This window comes from Pleurodeles waltl, chromosome 8, assembly GCF_031143425.1.
Source record: "Pleurodeles waltl isolate 20211129_DDA chromosome 8, aPleWal1.hap1.20221129, whole genome shotgun sequence".
NCBI lineage: Eukaryota > Metazoa > Chordata > Amphibia > Caudata > Salamandridae > Pleurodeles > Pleurodeles waltl.
The window spans coordinates 112107998-112131916 of NC_090447.1; the positions used below are offsets into that span (position 1 = coordinate 112107998).

Here is a 23919-nt window from a genome sequence, read left to right on the forward strand (position 1 = left end):
TGCCCCCCTAATGCCACAATGGTAGGGCTGTATTTAAAATACCGATCACCATGGTGGTAGTCAGGGGGACTAGCGTCATAATTTTTTTCGATAGTCCGGCGGTTTTTAGGACTAGGGTCAAAAACTTTAACGCTGATCCTGCAAAGCACCCAGAGGCCCTTTGAAAACAATGGGAGCCTCTTTTTAATGCCTGCACTTGGCAGCAGTTACAAAAAATGCTGATAAAAATGGCACAAAGGAATCTCATAGATTCCTTTGTGACTTTTTAATGGTCCCCTTAGCGCCGGAACGCCCCCCTTGCATACATTATGCCTGGCCAGGTGAAAATGGTTACAAAGTAGCGCAATGCACACATTGCGCTGCTTTGTAAATATGGTGCAGCGTTTTTGCCTTTCCAACGCCATATTGGCGTATAAAAAATTACGCTAATGTGGCATTGAAATGGCGCTAGGCCACCATAAATCTGGGCCTAAGTGTTAATTTGGTTATCCCACGACTGATAAAGAACAATGATTGTTCAACAGAATTCCTCTGCCAGTAAACACAGGTTCAGCTTTGTGAGATGATCATTAAATGAGGATAAACCAGGGCCCTCTCGTGCATACCTCTCATTCCATCATGAGCCTTGTATGAAGTGATGCTGGAGCTTGCATTCTGAACAAGGCCCTCACTCAAAACTGACACACTGATGGGGAGATTGATGAAGCTGGCACTATCACTGCGGAAATCACTCTCCAGTGTTCTAAATTCAGCCTCTTTTTGAGCTTTTAATAACACAAACTATTCCAAGCAATAGAATTTGCAGTCTTGTTATGCAACTAAACATCCTCTTTGTTTGGTATTGCTTGTGGCAGCTAGTTCATTGTTTATATCGATGCTCTGTGTATTTGTTTGTTTTAGACAGCGTTAATCTTCCTTTTCACTGAACACCCGTCTTCCACGCTCATCTGATGCTAACCATGAGGGATTGACGATCAAGATACAGAAGAAGCACCCCAGCACTTAAACTATACACTACCCACTTCACCCCCCCAAACACCCAGATGAGAATAAAACACACAGAAGAAAAAAAACTGAAATGCAGCAGAATAATAAAAGAATGAGAGATCAGAATGAAAAATAGAGGAACCAGAATTCACACACTCAAAATACAAGAACTTTAATTTAGTACATCACTTTCTAACTGTGCATAGGTTCTCCTTTTTTAAATACTGAGATTGAACATAACTATTCTACCTCACTTCAATCACAGCACTACCTCAATGTGACTTAAGTTTACAGTTCACTATCATTCTTCTGTTGTATAATTTATCTAAACCATGAGTATACAGTGCATCTCTATTCGTTGACGCATCCAGGGTCTTTGAACCATTGTCTATGCCATTCGGGGCACACACTCCTTTTATCTCCTCGCCAATGGCATCATATCTCCATTGTCTTCTCATCTGAAACAGTTCACTGAGCCAGCATCTTTGTAGCAACTTAACCATCATCTGAACTCCACTTCTAACAGTGACTTATTTCCAGAGAGGTCAGTGCTCTGTTGTTGTTTAGTTGTGTCCTCTTCACCGTGGGTCTTTTTAAACATTTACTTTTTCCTCAACTTCACGCTTTCTCAACTATGATGGGTGCAACCCAGAACTAGCAGTCTACTTCCAATGCAAGACAAGGGTCACTGTATTACCACGATACCCATGTGAACTCAACACTTTTTTTGCAACATTTTCATGGTTTCCCAGCAATTCATTCAGCTTCTTCAAGGTGTGATCTAGGTGTCCATTATGCGTATTTGTTTCCTTACTCCTTTTATTAATACTACTACTACTTGTAAAGCAAACCATTTACCTGTCGGCAAAATATGGATTCCATACACATCTCTTCCTCAATTTTGCAAAATAGTTGAACCTGCACTTGTTAATTTTTCTTGATTAGCCAACTTCCTACTACATGTCAGAATCATCCCTGTATCATCCTTTGTAGCACCCCGTCTCCCCTCTTTGGCTAACACTCCTTTATTAATGTCCAGTATATCCCAAATTGATTGCACCGGGGTCTCTAGCAATCTAGATATTCTATGTTTTGAATTCAAATTCACAGGATGAAATCAAATGATCAATAAAGAAATTAAGACTATAGAAAGATGAGAAGATGATGTTTAAAAATGTAAATATTGAGGCCCATATTTATACTTTTTAGCGCCGCATTTGCGTCATTTTTTGATGCAAAAGCAGCGCAAACTTACAAAATACAATTGTCAAAAAGTGGCACAAATGCGGCGCTAAAACAGTATAAATATGGGCCTGAATATTTCCAAGTGTTCATACTCCACGCCGTTGTGCTGGGCATTTCCCCACACGTTTTGGTGCTTTGTTGGCAATCTAGATAGACTGTGTGATTGCTTGATCTTCGGCCATCATCGTGTTCTTTCAAGTAGGCCTCACAGTTTTCTAAGTACGATGGAGCTGGAACTTTTACAGTAACTTCTTGCTTCGAAGTCCTGATAAAAGACGTGGTTAGTAGAGAGAGCAAGACATCTGTGTCAATATCTATATAGAAATATGCCATTTTCCAAGCGAAATGTATCATTTTCTTCCCAGATAGTTCCCGCTACTCAGCAAATTGCAAGTGTACATCAGTCCCACCCAGTCTGTCTTTCTATGAGAACATGGCACCTGGGTGGCAAGACCCGGCATCAGCCGTAATGAAAATGCATTTTTAGCATTAATGTATTTCAAAATTAAGGGCTTTTACATTGCCTTCTAAATATACTTGAATTATGCCTAGTATAAAACTTTTGAACACACTCATCTTTAGTTCTTAATAATTTGTTAACATAGTTTCTTTTAATAGAACCATTACAGCTCCCATCTTGGAGTAAGCAATGTACATGTGCTGGTTTAGTGTGAGCTTTCTACTGCCCAGCCTGCATTTTTATTGTTACATTGTTCAATAAGTTTGATTCTTGAACAGTTCTTCTCCAAACCTAATAGAATCAGGAGATGCCACTGACTATTTCAAAGTGGCTACAAACTCTTCTGTAGTTTCACTTGGTCCATTGTGTTCTTTTTGTAGTGTAACTCTAACCCTACTTTACTCCCTTCGCCATCTGTTGCTGTAGGCAGGAAACTGAAATACTGTGGCCTCTGTTACCCAAAGCATTAACCTGACTCGCCTTTCTACCTTAGACTGACAGTCTAACACTTTCATGTATTCTATTGTATTGTATTGTAATCGTATTTATATAACGCTTACTACCCCTGACGAGGCGTCGAAGCGCTTTTGTAATTCTCTTAACTCGATTACAGAACCATTTGCGTCGGTGAGGGCAAGATTCTGCATTATTAACCCGGCATTTCATCTAATGCTTTACATATGCCGTTGCAGCGCACGTTCCAAATGTACGGATGTGGCATAACCACTGCTAGGTAAATCCACAACAATAATTTGCCACTTATTATTCCACCCTTTATTCCAAGGTTCAGATCAAGCTACGCCGAATAACACAAAATATGTGTCCGGGAAAGGATCCCGAAATGCGCAATAAACCAGATATAGTTCTAAGTTTTTTACTAACTTTCTTGCCACTTACGGATATTCGTAGTGGTGCAGGGTTACCAGACCCGCCTCTTTCTTTTCTTAGGCACATCCTGTGAGCAGACAGCGTAGATGCCCATATATGGAGTTGTACAGATGAACACTATCAGCCCCGGTCCTTTCTGAGGCACATATTGTGCGGTGACAACATAGCGACCACGGACAGGTCCTGCTAAGCAGAGTTTCTCTGGTAGGTCTCGTCTGCTCACTCTCATTAGTCCCTCCTTTATCTCTGTTCCCACGGCATCCCTTTAGCGGATGTACTCTCACACTGATAGCACATTTCCCAAAATATATACACATAACCGTGGAAAGGGGACCGTGTCCAATTGCAACCACCATCCATGAAGAAGTGATTTCTGCCCAGTAACCAGTGCTTCCCTATTGACACCAGCGAAAATAGAAGCTCAAAAAGGCAATCCCAATTACAGGGCTGTGCTCCTGACAAATGGGGCTTGCAGGTCTGGATTCATTATCCTCGTGTCTGACCAGAGCATCACTGTGCTCCTTTAGAGACCTATGGGCTACGGCCTGAGCCCCCCAGTTCTCTCATGGCCACACAAGCACACTTTAAATCCACACACAGGGGTCTGGCCCTACCTCCCTCCTATCGTGAATTGAACGTGAGGTCTGGGTGGGGGAAAAAGTGTCTAGTGAGTCAAACTGGCCCACAGTGAACATATGAAGTGAATGATTGGTAGATGGTTCAGTGAAGTGATATACACACAATCCGATAGTGGCACTCTGGTGGTGTGGCCTTGCTTTGATGCCCATATGCCTTAGCCGTCCCTGACCATACAGGACCAGAACCTTCAGAGCCAATCATTTACAGCCCCTCCCCGCAGGAACCCAGGGAAGCTGGTGGGCACTCTGAATTGATCTGGAGTGTCCTGGTGGGGAAGGTAGGGTGGACTCAGCAGCATACCGGGGTCTGTTTGATGTTCTGATGGAGCTATTGTGTTTCTAAGTGCTATACTACATTTAGGGCCTGATTTAGAGATTTGTCGGACGAGTTACTCTATCACAACAATGGCAGATATCCTGTCTGCCAATATCTAAATCCAATAGGATATAATAGGATTCATATATTAGCGGACAGGGTATACTTCACCGTTGTGATGCAGTAAGTCGTCCGTCAATATCTAAATCAGGCCCTTAATTTTTGAAAATTCATATCTATCCATTCCGGATCACCAACCGACCCATGCCCCCACCACGTCTTCAACAAGGCCGACTCCGTCATCGCACCCCATCTCCGGGACATCATCAATTGCTCCTTCAACACCGCCACCTACCCGGAGAGCTGGAAGCATGCCGAACTCAGCGCCCTCCTGAAGAAACCATCAGCAGACCCCACCGACCTCAAGAACTACCGCCCCATCTCGCTCCTCCCGTTTCCTGCCAAAGTCATCGAGAAGACCGTCAACAGACAGCTGGCCGCCTTCCTCGAGACTAATGGATCCCTCGACCACTCGCAGTCCGGCTTCCGAGCCAACCACAGCACCGAGACCGCCCTCATCGCAGCCACTGACGACATCCGAGCCCTGCTCGACAACGGGGAAACAGCGGCCCTCATCCTCCTGGACCTCTCCGCAGCGTTCGACACTGTCTGCCACCGCACTCTAGTGCAGCGCCTCAGCAACATCGGAATTCAAGAGAAGGCACTAGAGTGGATCATCTCGTTCCTCACCGGAAGAACCCAGAGAGTCCGCCTCCCCCCGTTCAGATCCGAGGCCACCGAAGTCATCTGCGGCGTACCAAGGATCATCACTCAGCCCCACCCTCTTCAACGTCTACATGAGCCCCCTCGCAGCCATCGCACGCCATCACAACCTCAACATCATCTCCTACGCCGACGACACCCAGTTGATCCTCTCCCTCACCAACGACCCAGCCACCGCCAGAACCAACCTGCACGAAGGGATGAAAGACGTAGCCGAGTGGATGATGAACAACCGCCTGAAACTGAACTCAGACAAGACGGAAGTCCTCATCCTTGGATCATCACCCTCTGCCTGGGACGACTCCTGGTGGCCCCCTGCCCTGGGCAGCGCACCCAAACCAACGGACCACGCACGCAACCTGGGCTTCATCCTGGACTCCTCCCTCTCGATGACCAGACAAGTCAACGCCGTCTCATCATCATGCTTCAACATCCTACGCATGCTCCGAAAGATCTTCCGATGGATCCCCACCGAAACCAGGAAGACGGTCACGCAGGCACTCGTCACCAGCCGACTGGACTACGGTAACACCCTCTACACCGGAACCACGGCCAAACTACAGAAAAGACTCCAACGCATCCAGAACGCCTCCGCACGCCTCATCCTTGACATCCCCCGACACAGCCACATCTCCGGACACCTGAGAGACTTGAACTGGCTCCCCGTCACCAAGAGAATCACGTTCCGCCTCCTCACCCACGCACACAAGGCCCTCCACGACCTGGGCCCCAGGTACCTCAACAACCGCCTGACCTTCTACACTCCCACCCGCCAGCTACGATCGACCAGCCACGCCCTCGCCGCCGTGCCACGCATTAGAAAAGCCACCATGGGAGGAAGATCCTTCTCCTACCTGGCAGCCAAGACTTGGAACTCCCTCCCCATCCACCTCCGTCTGACCCAAGACCACCTCTCCTTCAGGAAGCAACTCAAGACCTGGCTGTTTGAGCAGTAGCGGTCCCCCCTCCCCCAGCGCCTTGAGACCCTCCGGGTGAGTAGCGCGCTATACACATTTCTTGATTGATTGATTGATTGATGTTGGATTTCTGTTGTTTTTGTCTTGTTTTACACAGATACATATTGGCTATTTTTCTAAACTGGTGTGGAGTACTTTTGTGGTGTTTTCACTGTGTTACTGTGTGTGTGTGTGTCCATGTTACCCTATGGGCTGTTGCCAGTAGATAGTTATAGTTATGACCTACTTTCTATAGGAAAAGCATTTTTTATTGTGTCAATAACTTTGGCACAGTTTGACAAATCTTCACAACATTTTTTAAATTAGTACCCCACTTACTTCAGCTGCTGTCTGGAAAGTTTCACTGTGATTTATCAAGTGGGGGCCAAGAAAAAAGGGGGGTGGCAAAATGTGTTTTCCCCATGCAATTTCCCATAGGTTCTTTAGACACAACTACAGCCCCAACCGCTGAACGAAATTACACCAAATGTGGCAAGAAGCTAGATCTTGGTGCACGGATCATGCTTTTTGTTACTTGGTGTAAATCAGTTCAGTAGTTTTGGAATTATTAAAAGAAAAATAAATTTGTATATTTAGGGACACGAAGGCCCCACGGATCCCACAGATCGCATGCAGAGATCTGATTGGCTGCCAAGACTTCAACCAGGAAGTGATGGCAGCCATTTTGGGACTTGGACTCAGAGGAGTCCCCAAAAAAAGTTAGAAAAAAGAAAAGGTGGCAGAGTAGGAATACCCTGACCGCCTAGCCCTGGTGCTGGAGTCCCCCTGGGACCTACCAAGGTAGAAAAGCATTTTTCTTTACATTTTTCACTGAAAATCGTGGATCATCTGTGAATCCAGCAGGGAAAAAAAAAAGTGCTGGTTCAAGTGCTTGTTAATTATAGAGCACCTGGGTAACCAGGTCCAGGGGTCATGCAGGATATTATCAAAAAGGAGGACATGGTGCATATGGTGCCCTCCTCAGGCTCCATTGAGCCCCGGGAACCACCACCTCTCTGGGGCTTTATTTGTGTATTGGAGGGGGAGCTGTGTGGACCCCCCCAAAGGCTCAAGGGAGCCCCAGGGACCACTACCTCCCTCAGGTTTTGTCTAAGTAATGGAGGGGGGCTGCGTGGACCCCCTCCTGTTTCTGGGGTAGCCCCAGGGACCACCACCTCCAGGGGTCTACTTGATTGTTTAGGAGGGGGGTCCCATGGCCCAACTCCTGGGCCATATACAGCCCAGGGACCACTACCACATTTCTGGGGCATGGCCAACTCGTACAAAGGAAGGGGAGCGTGTGGCACCCTTCACAGGTTGTTTTCTGCCCCTGGGACCACCACTTCACCAGGGCTGGCCCTTAGGAATGAAGGAGGGGGCCCCTGAGGCCCCCCTCCTGGAAGGACTAATGGCCCGGGGTACCGCCAAACACCACAGTGGGCTCCTGCTATCTCCCAAGTTTCCCACCCTCGGGAGATAGCAGTTTACTTTCGCTTGCTGGGAGCTTTGACAGCTTCCACTAAGCAAGAGCAAACAGTAAATCTGCTCCCAGCAAGCGGGAGCAGGAAAACAGCTCCCTCTCACTGAAAGCAGAGTTTTTATCTGTTTCCCTGCCCGCTGACAAGTGACAGTCACATTGCCAAAATTAGGTACACACAAGGTAATTGGAGACATTACCTTGGGATCTTTACGCAGCTGTAGTGTGGAAAATGCACTATATATTTACCCAACGATAAAGCACTTACTAATTAGCCAGTAGAAAGTATTCATGTTGGGTAGATATTTTGCACAAAATGGTGGCCCCTTCATGGATAAATAAGCAGGCCAGGATGCATTCTGTCACTGATGCTCATTTTACAGAAAATATACTTGAACCCCACCCCCAGAGTGCTTAGGAGGGGTAGGCCGCAGGGCCTGGCTTGTGTCCAGGCCCTGCGGCAAACCTCTCTATGCACAGCTGAAAGCTGCGTGTTGCGTGAGGTTGGATGCATGTGGGGAGTTAACTGCAGGGCCTGGCCGGTGGCCAGGCCCTGCAGCCAACTCCCACTGCCATGGCTGAAGGCCATGCATGGTGTGGTGTTGGATGGCTATGGGGTGGGGGTTGGCCACAGCCCTGCAGATAGGCCCTGCAGCCAACTCCCACCGTACACAGACGAAGCCATGTATGGCGTGAGGTTAGATGCATATGGGGGTTGGCTGCAGGGCCATTTGCTCATTAATTTCCTCACCCCCATTTCAGCATGTATTGATCTTTTATGGATCTTTGATCTCCTTTACTCCTTTGTTGCTGAACCGGATACCACTTTAGCCTGCGATCCAAGTGTGCATAGATTGTCTATCATAGTGAGATTCCTACTTCCACCCGTAGTCTCATCCAGCTTAGCCCAATGTAGCAATTGTGTCAATAATAAAGTATCTACTCCCTCCAGGTGAAGATCTTCCACACAGCCCCCTCTGTCCTTCTGGCTCCTATAACATTTAAAATAAAGATGATGAAAAGTTTGAGTGGCTGTTTTACATACTGATTCACCAAAGCTTTCACGAGAATAGTAACTAGTGCCCGAGGAGTAGATGTTTGCATACTCATGCATGTCTTTGTAAATGTACCCAGAAACATTAAGGGCCAGATGTAGCAAAGTTTTTACCCATTCTGTGTCTATGGGAAAAAGTGTTCGTACATATGGCCCTAAACTCCTTATTAGCAAAAGTGCAAAGAGGGGAAAGTCCTTTCCATTTGTACTAATTTTCCATTAACATTTCCTAAATATTCACATTTTATTTCCATCTTAGGTGTTTTGGGATATTTCACAAAGGCTTGTAAGAGTACTTAAAAAAGCACAGAGAGAGCAAATGTTACACACTTCAAGATGTTTTTGTCAGTACAGCCAAGGGTCATTTTGTGGAGATTGTGAGATATCAGTATTCACTCTTTCCTGATATACATCAGAGTAAACGAGCTCGAATCAGATGCACTAATGGTCCGCAAGAGCATATTGAGTTTCATGGGGGGAGGATAGGTTCATCTCGTTCTGTTACTTATGGTAAACAGTCAAGGACAGTGAAATAGTTGGTTCTGTCTACAAGAGCGGCTTGCGGGGCGTGGAAGGGGCAGGGCAGCGTGAGCGGGGGAAATAAACATGAAAATAAATTCAATTTAAAAAAAAAACACTTACCTCGCTCCTCGCCGGGCCGCTCCTCTACTCCACTCACTGCAGTCACAGGCTCCCAGCCTGCCCTGTGGCCAATCCTGATGCTGCTCAAAGCAGCGTCAGGATTGGCTGGGAGTGCCCTGCCTGGGCGCTCCCAGTCAGACTGGGAGCCTGTGCAGGCTCTCTCTAGCCCGGCAACTGTGTTGACGGAGAGAGCACACTTCGCATGTATGTTTGGCGGGCCCGAGACGGCTGGCCAAACATACATGCGCTCTGAGGGGGAGTGCTGTGCAACCCCCCCTCCCTCCCCCCACTGCTCGACACCCCGTGTCCCGCCCCTTTAAAAGAAAAGGATAATAAACAAACTTTATTATCCTTTTCTTTCAAAGGTTTTGCAGCAGCCACTGCTGGAGGGAGTGAGGGGGAGGTGGGGGATGGGGGGGTAACGCTCCTCCGCCCTAATGGAGGAGCCACCCCTGTCTGTCTATATAAAAGCAGACGGTATCTATGAAAAGCTAAGTGAACGATTATGAACTCTCTTTACTGGTACAATTCAAGGGAATGCACACAGGGATGCTAACACGTGTTGACAGGCACCTGCTAGGATCCCACCGAACAGTCCCAACACTCTCTTGTATGGAATAACTGTGATGTTTGCAGGTTATGTGCAGACCATTGTAAGCTCAGACAACCCTTTCATTCCCAGAAACTCTCAGAGCTCTCTGCTTCCTGAACTTTGACCCAACAGGAGATGCTTTTTCAAGTCCCTGAGGCTCACACATGTAGAGTGCTCTGTGGGTCAACCTCAGGGGCAGCATCCAGTGCAAAGCAGAGAAAACACATTCAGCTTCCTTTACAAAGCAGCGGTAATAGTTAAAATATGCTTATATTTTCTTTATCATTCTTGGATATTGCGGTTTCCCTAAATTAACTCAAATTTAAAATTAGTTGGAGAGTACAGAATTGATATTAAGTCACTTTTCTTTCTCCACCTGAGTTTGAGTAATGTGATAGTACCACAATACTCAAACACTGCGAAAAGTTCTCTGCAGAAAGCTGGTGGTAACAACATGCAAATAAATGTGCAAACATGTGTACCAGCATTATTCCCTCAAGTTAATCCCCATTCATGCTCATCGAACCCTAAACCTAGGATTTATACTTTACCGCTCAATCTCCATATGTTTGCTGCATCAATGTGCTACAAACGAATTTACCTCAAGCACTCAGTGAACATAAAATTAGCAGAACAGGAAATAGCAGCAAAAGTCTAGACTGGATGATACTCTGAGAATTGGCATTATTTCGAAGCTCCCATTCAGCATAACGCTTGACTGCCCGGCGTTAATATTACTTTTGGTCCCTCCATTACAGTAAAAGTCACTCTCAGTCTACCTGAGGAGATGGACTCTTTCTGATTGGTTGGCATCTTCCTTCACGCTTATGAGTTACATCCTCCTGAAATGCACTTACTTCCATATGACCTTCTTGAAAAATATTACGTTTGCTTAAAACTCTACGAAATAGCTAAATCCTTCTATACCTACCTGATAAATGTAGGAAGGGATGTAATTGTTTTGGCGGCAATTCACAAAGCCATCTTTGAACACTTGAAGTAGAACCATTTCATGCACTTTTTAATGCAATTCACCAAGGTGCAAGTCGACATTTCCACCTGCACTATACATAGAGGCTATTCACAAAGACGTTCTCTTGTAGGACTCATGAATTCCAGGAGTAAAGCATGAGTAAGCCAAGAGTACGTGAAATACAACTACTTAAGTAGTACTTTTCACATGCTCAGAAATGCCTTTGAGAAACAGCAGGATGAATTCCCTGGTTCACTAAAGTTACATCCAAAGTTACTCCAGCAATATTACGTCACAAACAGGTGTAAATATACTCCTTTATGTTTTTTATAGCATTTATTTGTATTGGGAACATTAAAGAGTTTTACAGATGATATTGGCAGGGGGCGTACTTTCAGGGGGGGGTGTTTGGGGGTGTTACGTTCGCGATAAATGTATTTTCTGATAAATAGTTGGGTGCAGGTGCTTTCAGTCGGGTGCGGTGAGGTGTCTGTCGGATTCAGCAGGAGTTTTTACATGCACACAGACAAAACGTACACACACTCTCTTTCCCTCTGTTTTGAAATTCCTCAGAAATGTTGGTTATTTTACAAAATATTGTGTTTTCTCTCACTTAGTGCCCATACCAATCCGCATTCCTCTCCCTTTCCACTGCCCCTCAGGTCCCTTTTATGCACCCTGCTTGTCTTATAACGCATTTTGACATTATATGCCAGTGTGATTGTTGGAAAATCTGAAGCTCCCCCCACACCCCCCCCTATCTTACTTACCAAGCTATGCCACTGGATGGATGGGAGACGATATGTAGAAGGGTCCTGATTCACAAAGATTTTGCTGTGACTTTGAAAGTTATTTAGGGCCAGATGTAGCAAAGGTTTTTATCCATTCTGTGTCTATGGGAAAAAGTGTTCGTACATATGGCCCTTAGAGTTTGCCGAATACAGGACATCTGTCAAAAGCTGGTAGCCGTGCCCTGGTTGCCATATTTAGAATGTGTATTTCCACTCTAAGAATGGTGGATGGGACATCTGCCATTTTTTGTAGGATGTCAGGCATCTGGCAAACATTCAGTAACCCCTCCCCATGTCACTGTTCTAGTGCTACTGAATTTGAGAGGTAAGCCAGGGTTACTACAAGTCAGTTACACACAGGGTCGGATTCGGATGGCGGGCAGACGGGCATTGGCCCAGTGCCTCAGGGTCACCTTTGAGCTGTTTTTTTTAGGGCTTCTGTAAACCATCCCACAGAGACATATTGTCTTCCCTGGTCCCCCCCAGACATAATGTGTCTCTGGTATCATGGGCACTCCCCTGCCATGCTGTCAAACTGAGGCTGGGGGCAGGTGTTCTTCTGGCCTTTGGGGCATTCTCAACTCAGGCCTCCTGTGGCCAGCCTGGCACAGAAGCAGTGCCGTTCCGCCGCTGGGTCCATCACTTTCAGTCGATGGTGGGCATGGGGGGGGGGGGGTGAGAGTATGCAATGTCCCCGCAGGGGGGCCGGTCTCACCTGTTCCCCCTGGAGTAGCTGCAGCAGCCATGTGTTTTTCTGGACCCCTTCCTGTGCCAGGTCATACCCTGAGGCTACAGTGGGTTGGGGAGGGGGTGAGTAACCTAAAGTGGCCTCACCAGGGGCCAGGTGTTGTCACACCAGTCCCAGTGTATTTTAGTCCTTGGTAGAGCAGTGGGGGGGGGGGGGTTGTTTGCACAAGCATCCCTGTGAGGTCACCTTTCCTAGTAAAAAGAAAACCTAGGATATAGCTTATGGTCTGAGAGCTACTGACGTACGTTCGAGTTCCAGCATCAATTCAAAATCCAGTGATTTTGAGCAAATCCCCTAATCTCCCTACCTAAAATAAAAATAAATGTGATCTTGTGCAATGCAGCTGGTGTTCATGGTGATTCCTTCAAAGCCTTTTGGATGCGATCTCGCTACAAAAAAATATTAACGATTTGGGAATGTGGGCCACTTTGTTTTTAGTGCCACGGCCTTTTGTGATCCCAATGCGACCCTGGTCACACCCACTCAGCAAATTAACATTTAACTCATTCTTGATAAAACAATTAGAGAGGATAGAGACGTTCTGGGGGCAATAGAGTTCCAAATGTTCTTTGTGCAGCCGGAGAAGGATTGCTTGAAGGTCTGCTGCATTTTCTTTAATGCAGCATAGCTTATTAAAAAACAAGTCACTTAAAATTGCCATCAAAGTTAAATGCATGATACGAAATAGGTTTTTGCACCCTTCTGCTATGTTATCCCTACAATGCATTTCCCAAGGGCCTGCAGTGGTGAAGACATGCTTTGGAGATGCTTCTCGAAGTATGGTCAGCCCGGCTGACACTCAAAGAGGACCCGGCGCGTCTCCCTAGCCAAGGTTTTCACAGTAAACACCCAGGCTGCAGGTCTCATTAATATTCAGAGCAGAGGTTTCTGCACTGATTCGTCTGAGAGAAAAACATCACGAGAGGACGGGGGGGGGGGGGGGGGGGGCAGCTGATCCAAAGAGTACAAGCCCTGGGGCTGGAATGGAAGAAAGACTAATGGCTTGAAAATGCTAATTCTATTATCTGTGGTACTTAGCAATGAGCCTGCGCTGTTCTGCTTTGTTGCCGTGATTACTGTATCTTCGGGAGGCCTGTTTTCGCTGATTATCTGTTCCGGAGCTTGTGCTTCTCGTCTCCGGACGGCTCTTGGTTTTCACGTGTGTTTGAAAGAGTTATTACGCTCACATAGCGCCCAATGTGGATACAAGATCCACTTCTAGGCGCCGAACACTGAATAGTCATGTCGCCCAGAACACATTAAGGCCCTGATAACAAAGCGGGGGTTGTAAACAGGTATACGTTGCAGTTTATAAGTACCGTTTTCCGGTGGTGCGGTATGTATTGTTTGCTGTAAAATGCATTATTTTCTGAGTTTTCTTCTGCATAATGAGGAATTACCAAATTGAATCAGTTTTTGCTGCAGCAAAGGGCCTGATTACTAGTATAGATGGTATTTATCATACACAATAAATAACAATACCACGGGGTACATTATTTATCGGGTGGGCAGCAGCGGGAGCTCCTCCCTTATGGCGGAGGAGCACCCCCCCCCCATGCTGAGAGTCAGCAGAGGGAAAAGTGAAAAATAAAATGATAATAAAACCATTTTATTATAATTTTATTTTTCGTAGGGCACTAGATCCAGCTGAGTCTAGGGCAGGGTGGGGCCATGATGGCAGCAGGAGGACGAGGAGTTGTGCGCACTGTAAGTGCGCATGTCGGTTTTGCCGGTTGGCCAAGGACGGCCAAACCAACATGCGCACGTAGATCTCTCCACCTGGCTGTGCGGCACAGCCAGGTAGAAAAGAGGCAAAGGCTACCAGGCCCAGGCACACCCTCCTGTTTACATTTATTTGCACAGACAACCATTCAAGGGTGAATCATGCAATATGTGTCATTAATAGAAAAATACCATGCATTTCATGTTGAAATATAGCACAATTTTCGCTTGCCCAGTGCTTGCTCCTGTTTTCATTAGCACCAGTAGGGCCTGCAAACCCAGGTTGTATAACTTTGTTTAACTGTAGTTGCTTTGGCTTTGTGCGGGGTCCTAGTGGTGTTTGTGCTGATCCTGACCCTTTATGCCCTGTTCTCATGCATTATATGGGGTTTTATAGTGCCATTTCAATCTGCACTCATGTAAACTTTAGGAACAGAAATCCATTTTTGCTCAGTTGTTGATTGATGCTATTGTCTTCGTTAGCGAAAAAGCATTGTGCAAGTGTTAAATAAAACCAATTTAGGCCTCATACTCCAGAGCTCTGAGCCAGCTTTAGCTTGCTTGCCCACCTTTTGATAGACCTCCATATACATTGGGTTGAGGTAGTCTATAATAGAATTTACAGTGGAGACTACCACAACATGTTGTTAGCAACTGGATAAGAAACAAACAATATTTTTTACTTCTTGCAGATAGAACAGGAGTCTGGATTCTGTTCCTTACCTGCTTTGCCTGAGTCGTGATAGTACGGGTATCATCGAGAGACTGTGAATCATTTTCATTAGTTGTTGAAGAAAGTGATTATGATTCTATGTGAGCTTTGAAAACGTAGGGGGTCATTATGAGTTTGGCGGACCGAAAGGGCTGTCCGCCAAACTTCAGCGGTCAGATTACTGCCAGTGCGGTCCCCTTCCCGCGGGCCCCATTATGAGTTTTCCGCTAGGTCGGCAGGAAACCGCCCACAACATTGATGCCGGCCCATAATTGAGCTGGCAGCAATGCTGCGTGCGTAGGGTGCACCAGCACCCGTCGCAGTTTTCACTGTCTGCAAAGCAAACAGTGAAAAGCGCAACGGGGCTGTCCATGGGGCACCTGCACTGCCCATGCCAAGTGCTGCTCTGGTGGATTAGGACTGCCAGCACTGCCAGTCCCTCCAATGGAGGAGAAGTGGCGGTTCTGGAGGTCCAACTGTGGCGCAACTGCCATGGTCATAATGTGGCTGTCAGACTGCTACATTGGCGGTGGTCTTACCGCCACCGCGGCCCTGGCGGTCTTAAGACATAGGCCCTCATTCGGACCTTGGCGGGCGGCGGAGGCCGCCCGCCAAAGTCCCGCCGTCAAAATACCATACCGCGGTCGCAAGACCGCGGCGGGTATTTTGACTTTTCCCCTGGGCTGGCGGGCGGCCGCCGAAAGGCCGCCCGCCAGCCCAGGGGAAAACAACCTTCCCACGATGAAGCCGGCTCGTAATCGAGCCGGCGGAGTGGGAAGGTGCGACGGGTGCTACTGCACCCGTCGCGTATTTCACTGTCTGCTATGCAGACAGTGAAATACAAGCGGGGCCCTCTTACGGGGCCCCTGCAGTGCCCATGCCATTGGCATAGGCACTGCAGGGGCCCCCAGGGGCCCCGCGACACCCCCTACCGCCATCCTGTTCCTGGCAGGCGAACCACCAGGAACAGGATGGCGGTAGGGGGTGTCAGAATCCCCAAGGCGGCGCAGCAAGCTGCGCCGCCTTGGAGGATTCCAACGGGCAGCGGAAAACCGGCGGGAGACCGCCGGTTTTCCTGCACTGACCGCGGCCAAAGCGCCACGGTCAGAATGCCCTGCGGGGCACCGCCGGGCTGTCGGCGGTGCTCCCGCCAACCGCGAACCTGGCGGTCACAGACCGCCAGGCTCGTAATGAGGGCCATAGTCCCATAGGCCCCAGGAGGGTAGAGGGGATTCCGGTCATGACTCTCCTTGGACACGTACCACACGACAGACAGCTTTGCTGATCTTGGTGCTGACTCTTCAGCTTCCCGAGATGATCGCCAGCCAGACAAGAGGCAGACCCCTGATATTCTATTCAGGTAAGGGGCTGTGGCTGATCCCTTAGGTTGGGCCAGGCAAAAGAATTGCAACCACTTTCCTCTCAGATTTAGACAAACGGTTTTTGGTAGGAATCCATGTACTCTCTAGAATTACAAAACATGGTGGCGTTGTTCATCTTCTTCACTTTCACTGTAATGTTGATTACTGTTTCATCAGCCTTATTATCCCAGCCCATGCTTTTACATTAGGATGCAGTTGCTTCAATAAATACACTGAAATCCAGTCTGCATCTTGTATCTTGCCTTGGCATGAGTGAGTAACTCAGTGAAAGGAGTATGATCTGTTTACAAGACTTCCCAGAGGAGTAGGAGTGTCAGGTTCAGGTTGCTACAAATCACCTTTCACACCGACAGGCTTGGAGGTTTGGGTGAGATGCTGCAAGCTTGCCAGGAGTTAGGCCGACAACTGCCTAGTGGTGTGTGGTTGACTCAGTCTCCTGCACTCGGTGGTGCCGTCCTAAACGTGAAGTCTTATTACCAAAATAGGAACCGTATAACATGAGGGCTTGCTAACTCTGCTCAACATCATAGTGCATCCACCAGCCCATCTACAGTTTCTAGCCCTCCACCATATTTTGCAGAGATATCTCTATGATGTGTGGCAGATATTCTTGGAAAGGTGACCACTGAGCACCTAGCATGCTTGAAACTCCATTCAGCATGTTTGGGAGACAAAACATAGGGCCTGACAATGCATCTGCACTTTAGGTTTACATGTCCATTGATCAAATTGATAGAATTTCCATCATGCTTTACAGTCATTTGTCAAACTAACGCCAGATGCATGCCCCTAACGTTCCTTCTACCTTGACTGAGACAGAAACTTTGGAGGGTAAGCCTCAGCCACCATGGTGAATAGGTGTTGCAACAGTTTTATACAAAGGTTTATGTGTCTCTGATGATGTCTTAAGCTGACATGTACTCTGCAGTCATGGCTGTCAGTTCTGGGATGTCTCAGAACTTGTGATGACAGTGATCATAAAGGAAACTTCCCCATGGTAGAAATCCTATATTACCTCATATCTGGCCAGCGTATGTGGAAGTGTCACCCTGTTGACAAATCCAGGATAGCACTGTCTGTATAGGTCAGCCTGTGTGACCTGTCAATCTGCGTCTGTGTCTAGACACTCATCAGTTTCCTGCGTTTGGAGTACTTGACTGTGGTTTGATATTCTGCTTAACTGTGCACCCTATCCAGTATTCTGTAGCATTTAATTTTGCTTTGTGTCTGTTTCTGTGTTTTACAGTGAGTTTTATTTTTTTTGTTCAGCCTATGTTGCTAGAACATTTAGGGAGTGTGATTCTGGATTTCTGTTTTTGTCTGTAGGGAGGTTGTATCTCAGTGTTTGGTGTGTGAAGAACCTCTGGGACTGGATATGGAGTTGTTGACTTATTTTGCAGGTTTTACTAGGTTTAAAGACTTGTTGTTGCTTGCTGGAGGTGCACCTGTATTTGGAAGTCTCATGCTCGGCAGACTTTGTTATAGTTACCGAATGTTGTTAAATATGTTTGTGGGCCTTGAGGTAAAAATATTTGGTACCCCCTAATGACTGTCACGTCTCCAGGCTGGAACATTAAAGTGGTCACAATCAGCACTAGGGCTTGTGTTTTAAAGGTGCCCACTTTGCCCCAGTGAGATATAGCTGCCAACTGCTCCACAAAGACAGTGAACCCCAATCCTAACCTGTAGAATCCATGGTACATCAGACCTAGGATCCACAAACAACTTTGATGATATACACCTCAGACCTGATCTGAATCACCAGTGGCCATTTCTGAACTTTTCCACACACACAATCCTCAAACAATGTAGCATATTCAGACTTACAGCACTCCAACTGTTTTTATACATCGACCTACACAATGCATGTGTACCCCAATACTAACTTATAGTATCTCTTGCTATTCCTATATCAAGGCCTAGACACAGTAACGCTAATGTGCCTTATTCTTGATCAGTACTAGGCTTCCAGTTCCAGATAGGAAACACGCACATAGCTCAGCAAGTGGACCTCAACTCAGAGCTGAAGTACCAGTAGCTATCTCTTTGGAAAAGTAGTGGTACAGCGGAGGAGGGGATGGGGGGCTCAATTAAAAAATAAATAAATAAATAAAAGTTCACTTACTTGTGAACGGCCGCCGCCTCTCCTCGTCTTCTTCTCTTCCTGGCAGCACGGAAGCAGGCAGGTTCCCGGACTCCCCTAAGCCAATCACAACGCTGCTGCCACCAGCATGACAGCAGCCTTATGATTGGTCTGAGCGGCCTGGTTCAGGGCTAAGATAGGGAGCCTGTGCATGTTCTCCACCCAGCTGTGCAGCCGGGTGGAGAAATGCTAATTGCGCATGTCTATTTGGCTGGCCCAAGACAGCCAGCCGACCCGTCATGTGCACTTTTAGTGCACCTACCACTCCTCCCTGTGACACAGCCCAGCCCTACCCTAACCTAGCTCTGCACTGAAAAATAAAATGATAATAATACTATGTTATTATCATTTTATTTTTCCTTGTTTGCACTGCTCAAAGCAGTAGGGTGACACTCCTCCACCATAACTGAGGAGCCGCTGCTGCGAAGTACCACGTCATACACCGTTACTGAATCCCACACATAGCACAGCCAATTCAGGTCAATGCACCACTGATTTGCAATATTTAAATAACAAAGAATCCCAGAATGTGTCAATCCCAACTTACATTGTGCAATGATAAAACTAACTTTGCTTTGCTGTACAAGGAATATTTTAAGTGTTCCATTATGTTATGCTGAATTCCTGCATTTGCACAGGGCCCTTGGACCATCTGCCTTGTCTACTCTGAATGTATGCCTTGCCTATATGCCCTCTACTTCCCATCCCTGGGATTTGCAGGGACTCCGTTTGAGGTAATGCAGTGTATGAACAACATTACAAGTTGGCTGAAACTCCTGTTATGGCCATAAACTCCTGTTTTTGGTCAAAATGGGAATTACAAGTTTGAGGTATGTCTGGCTATACATTTGTCTGCTAAAAGCAAGTTGACATGTGGCCAGAAAATAATCCACAATGAGGGAAAACATGTAAAAACTGAGCAAGTAATACCAATACATGCATGTTTCTGCAATTTCATATGGGCCTTCTTGGGATAACTCAACAGTCCCCCTGTGTTTCTGTGCCCTGGTAATAATTGTTGTTACTGACAACACTGGTATTAGTAATCCTTGTTCATGTATTAGGCCACAAGTTCCATCACACACCATTGAAAGGTTACAGACTCCTCCAAGGAGGTGGTAGCCATTCACAACCCCAGACCACTCCTGTTGGGACCCCTTCCTGTTTGTGAATATAAAAAATAAGTTTGCTGATGTGTAGGCAGCGTTCCAGGGGATCGCGGGCAACTCTCAAACAAACTTGGCAAAAAAACATGAACTTCTTTTTTTAAAGCAGCCCCATTAGGAAAACTGGCTACATTAAAACACTTTAAAAAAAAAGTTTACTTTATTTCAATGAGGTCGGAGACATGGTGGTTTGCTGACCCAGCAGGTCACCTCCCCTTGTTGGCATCTAACTGGAGTAGTCACAATTTGTGACCTACCTCAGTAGTCATGAGTGTATGCTGGATTGAGACCCGCTCCGAAGGGGGATTTTGAGAACCGACTGAATAGTATAGCGGCCAGTTGGCAAGACCTCATTGAATTCACAAATAGCTGGTGCGGAATTTGCGACCACATTTGGTGAAGGCATTGTTAGTACATCTGTGCTCAGTTCTTAGCATGTCCATGCTTAGAGGTGCCTCTAACTGGAGAAGTCAAACCCTGTGACTTAATATGAACTAAGCAAACCAAGTGAGACCTGGGGAAAAAGGAAGCAGAACTGAAGCTGGAAGTGAGAATGGAGAAACTGTAGAGACTTGGACACTAACATGTTGCTCAATGTTAACCGCCGCTGAGCCCTGCAAAGTGTTACATTGAATTGGAAGCGCATTATTGTGCAGAGGAACTGAAATCACCTGATTCAGAGAAACCAAGAATAGTTTGCACTTTTAGAGGTACAATGATGAGAAACTGAAGTGTGCAAAGGGCACTGAATGCAAAATAAATGTATATGCTATGTGGTCTGCATTGCAGAATCGTACTTGTACTCCTGTTTAAATTAGAAGAAAGCAACTATTCACAACCAACCATTGAGTTATGTATGAAAAATGTAGGGACCAGGCGCAAAATCAAATGCCAAGGGGCAAGATTACAGATAGTATTCCAGGGTACAACGGTGTGACTAAGTGCCTGCTTTTTACACCCCCAGGGCAATATGGTATTACACGCCGCATCCCTATGGTAAACGAGCAGCACTTTGTCAGAAGACATTGCTGACACTTGAACTCACAGAAAATGCCACAAGATAAACACACAAACTTTAAAAGCATTTTTATGGTTCTGAATTCCTGCAAGGTTATTTTGTGGGTGCTGTAGCACCCACACATCCTTACTTCCAGATCTCCCCACCCCGGGTTCTCTATAGTGTAGAACTCCACAGAGAGGGAATGGATCCTCTTGGTACAGATGTGCATTGAGAAGACAGTACATCTCTGACCATGTGCAGGGTGGAAGGGGATCACAGAGGAGTTTGGGAATAACAACAAATGTACACGTTTTTGTGTGTTAACAAACTCCCAATGCATACCACTCTTGGCCCTTTTCCCAAGCCCCCTTTGAAAAAAAAACAAAACTTTTTTTATTGTTTTTTTGTACGGAACAATGAAACAAATAGCATTGCAGTGCAATTCGAAAAAAATACATGACATTTCACTATAATTGCGACATCCTGAGTGCTGATCTCCATGAACTCTGACAAGTAAAGGTAGTGGATTGTGAGGCACATAGGGTACACAAAGAAATCTGTATGAGACATATCACAAAAGTGCATCCAGAGTAGCTTTCCAGCATAAGAGCACCCAGAACTCCTCCCCCGACAGCAACCCTTGACATGGATGGCATCTGTTGGTGACTGCTCGGCAATTGCTCGGATCTATCAGACTACAGGAAACACGCCAAAACACTATCCACAAAACTACTGGAGAAGAACTATCCAGAGCACCTCATCAGGAGAGCAGATAAGAGAGCACGAAACAATAATAGAGACCAGCTGTTAGAAGCTCCACAAACAGAACAGATTGTTTGTGTCACAACTTTCAACCCCCTTTTAAACAAAATCCAGAAAATAATAAGGGAGGATTGGAAGATTCTGACTTCAGGTGGCCTTCTGTTTGAACAACCACTACATGCTTACAAGAGAGCAACTAATATATGAGATGTAGTGTTCCACACACGACCCCTTATGAAGACATCTCCCAACGATCAAACAACACTGTGGCAATTACCACCTTTAACATGCCATTACCCCTGTGGGAAATGCAGCGTATGTCAATTCATGGGCAAAAACTCCACAGTGGATTTAGGCCTTAAGACACCTTGGACATTGAAATCTTTCACAAATTGCAATAGCAGGAATGTGGTTTGTATGATCAAATGTCCTTGTCAACTAAAGTACATTGGTAAGACCAGGAGGGTGGGAACTCGTATCTGTGAACACAGAATTACCATCTGATGCAAACGGGATGCCACGAAACTCACCAGCCATTTCATCAGGAGTAACCATTTGCCGGATGATCTGGAATGGACCGTATTAGACAAGCTGTCTCCTACAATAAATGACATGAACCAGAAACTGCTCTACTATGAACAGAGATGGGTCTGGAGATTGCACACAGACACCACCGGACTGAATGATGAAGTACCTTGGTCATTGTTAACCAAGTGATAGGACGTACACAGTGCCCTTTAGTCCTCCGGAACTATTAGCCCATGTAGTAACCGCCCACTTCTATCTTTTTTCTTCTTTTTTCTTTCTTCTCTCCTTTCCTGTTTTCTTTTCTTTTTTCCTCTCTTCTTCTTTTTTCCTCCCTTTCCTTTACCTTGGTCATTCTTCTCTTCTCTTCTTTTCTACCTTCTACCTGCTCCTCTACTCCCTTTCACTTTCAGTTTTTTCCTTGTCTCCCCTCTCCCACCTTTGTGGTTCCCTTTCCGCTATCTCCCTTGTCCACCACCCCTCACCCCCTACCCCTTATCTCCTTCTCTCGCCTTCTCCTTCCCTTTTATTCTGTTTTTTTTCTTTTTTGTCCCCCATTTATCCCCCCCTTCTCTCCTTCTCTCTCCCCCTGTTTCCTTTGGTATTTTCCCCCTTGTCTCCCCTGCAAACCCTCCCCCCCTTTTCTCTCTTTCTTCATGCCCCTTTTCTTTTTATGTCTTGTGTATTTTTATTTTTCAATTTTTGCACTATGTTTCTTGTTCTGTCTTTTAATTTCATTTTTATTTTTATTTTTATTTTTAGCAGTATTTATTTATTTTTGATTATATTTTTAATTTGTATATACTTTCTATTCTTCTTTCCCCTTTCCATCTGCCTCGTCTTTTCTTTCAGTCTTTCTGTTCATTTCCTCTTTATCCCCCTTGTTTCTGGTTCCCTTCCCTCCCTCTCATCATCTGACCACCCCCCCACCCCTTTCGGGGTTCCCCGGAACCCGTTCCCTGGTTCCCGTGACTCAGAGGAATGACATGGCCACGCTTTACCTGTCCCTGCCACCTGTGCAAGTCTGATGCGGGCATCGTGCAGGGTAGATAGGGGACTACTGATCCCATGCTCCCCTGAGGCTTTAGAGCAAGACCACTCCCCACGCCTTACGCGATCCGGACGACACAGCTATCGATCCGGTCCGCGCCGGCTTTTGCACGTTCTCCCACCGACCGATTACCACAAGCGGTCGGAGAGGGGAACGGAGTAGGTGCCAAAGCGAGCGCTTTCTTTGGAGTAGTGAGTCCTTCACTATCCTGCATTGTGCTGCGCCAATTATGCCCGCACCAGTGGCACAGATAAGACTTGCTTTTAGTTGCTGCATGTATGGCTGAGCGCGTGTACTCTTAGGTGCTTGTATACCGCTATGATCAGGACTCAAGAATTTTATATCTTGAGCTGCACTATACGTATACGTGCCTCCACATTTATTCTTTTGCTGGTTACGTTCACTAACCTCAGGGTTTATACTTAGCTAGCTACGCCCCACCACCGGGCTTTACCATAGCATTGTGACTATTGCACTCCTTTTGTCTATGTGCTGTAGAGCTTCAAAAGTCTGTCAGGGCTTGCGCCATCCCTTCTTTGGAATTCATTGTTGTTTTTCTGTACCCTGTTTTGCCTTCTTTTCTGGCTCTAGTGTGTGACTATAAGAGGGCACTCCCCCTCCGATAGACCTGGGGCTAATTGCCCTACAGAATTAGGGTAAGAGATCCCTTTCTTATCTTTGGAAAACGTACCCATTTTTAGTATTTCTTCTTCACGCTCATATTGCATGACTTTGTGTTTGCTGGGTCACTTTTTTGTGTGCTGTGGTTTGCTGTTTTACATACGAAACAGTATAATACAGTATTGTTTTTGTTTCATTTAGGCCTCCGTGGTTTGACCTTCCAAAGGTAAGCCCTCTCCTTCTTATTAGCATCATAGCTCCTCCTATTGAGGTAGCCTTCTGTGG

The 23919-nt window shown here is 46.3% G+C and overlaps 1 protein-coding gene across 3 annotated transcripts in view; it reads left to right on the plus strand.

Annotated features, from left to right (window-relative positions):
- Window positions 1-23919, plus strand: part of KLHL35 (kelch like family member 35) — a 91088-nt gene that overhangs the window by 9506 nt on the left and 57663 nt on the right. Inside the window, exons 1-2 of one of the 3 annotated variants that reach the window (XM_069203871.1) lie at window positions 23062-23204; window positions 23836-23860. The exons of 1 other annotated variant lie outside the window; for it this stretch is intronic. The gene's annotated coding sequence lies outside the window, so the exon portion shown is untranslated. Of the gene's footprint in view, window positions 1-23061; window positions 23205-23835; window positions 23861-23919 lie in introns of those variants that run through there. One more of the 3 variants, XM_069203869.1, reaches the window with a different exon arrangement.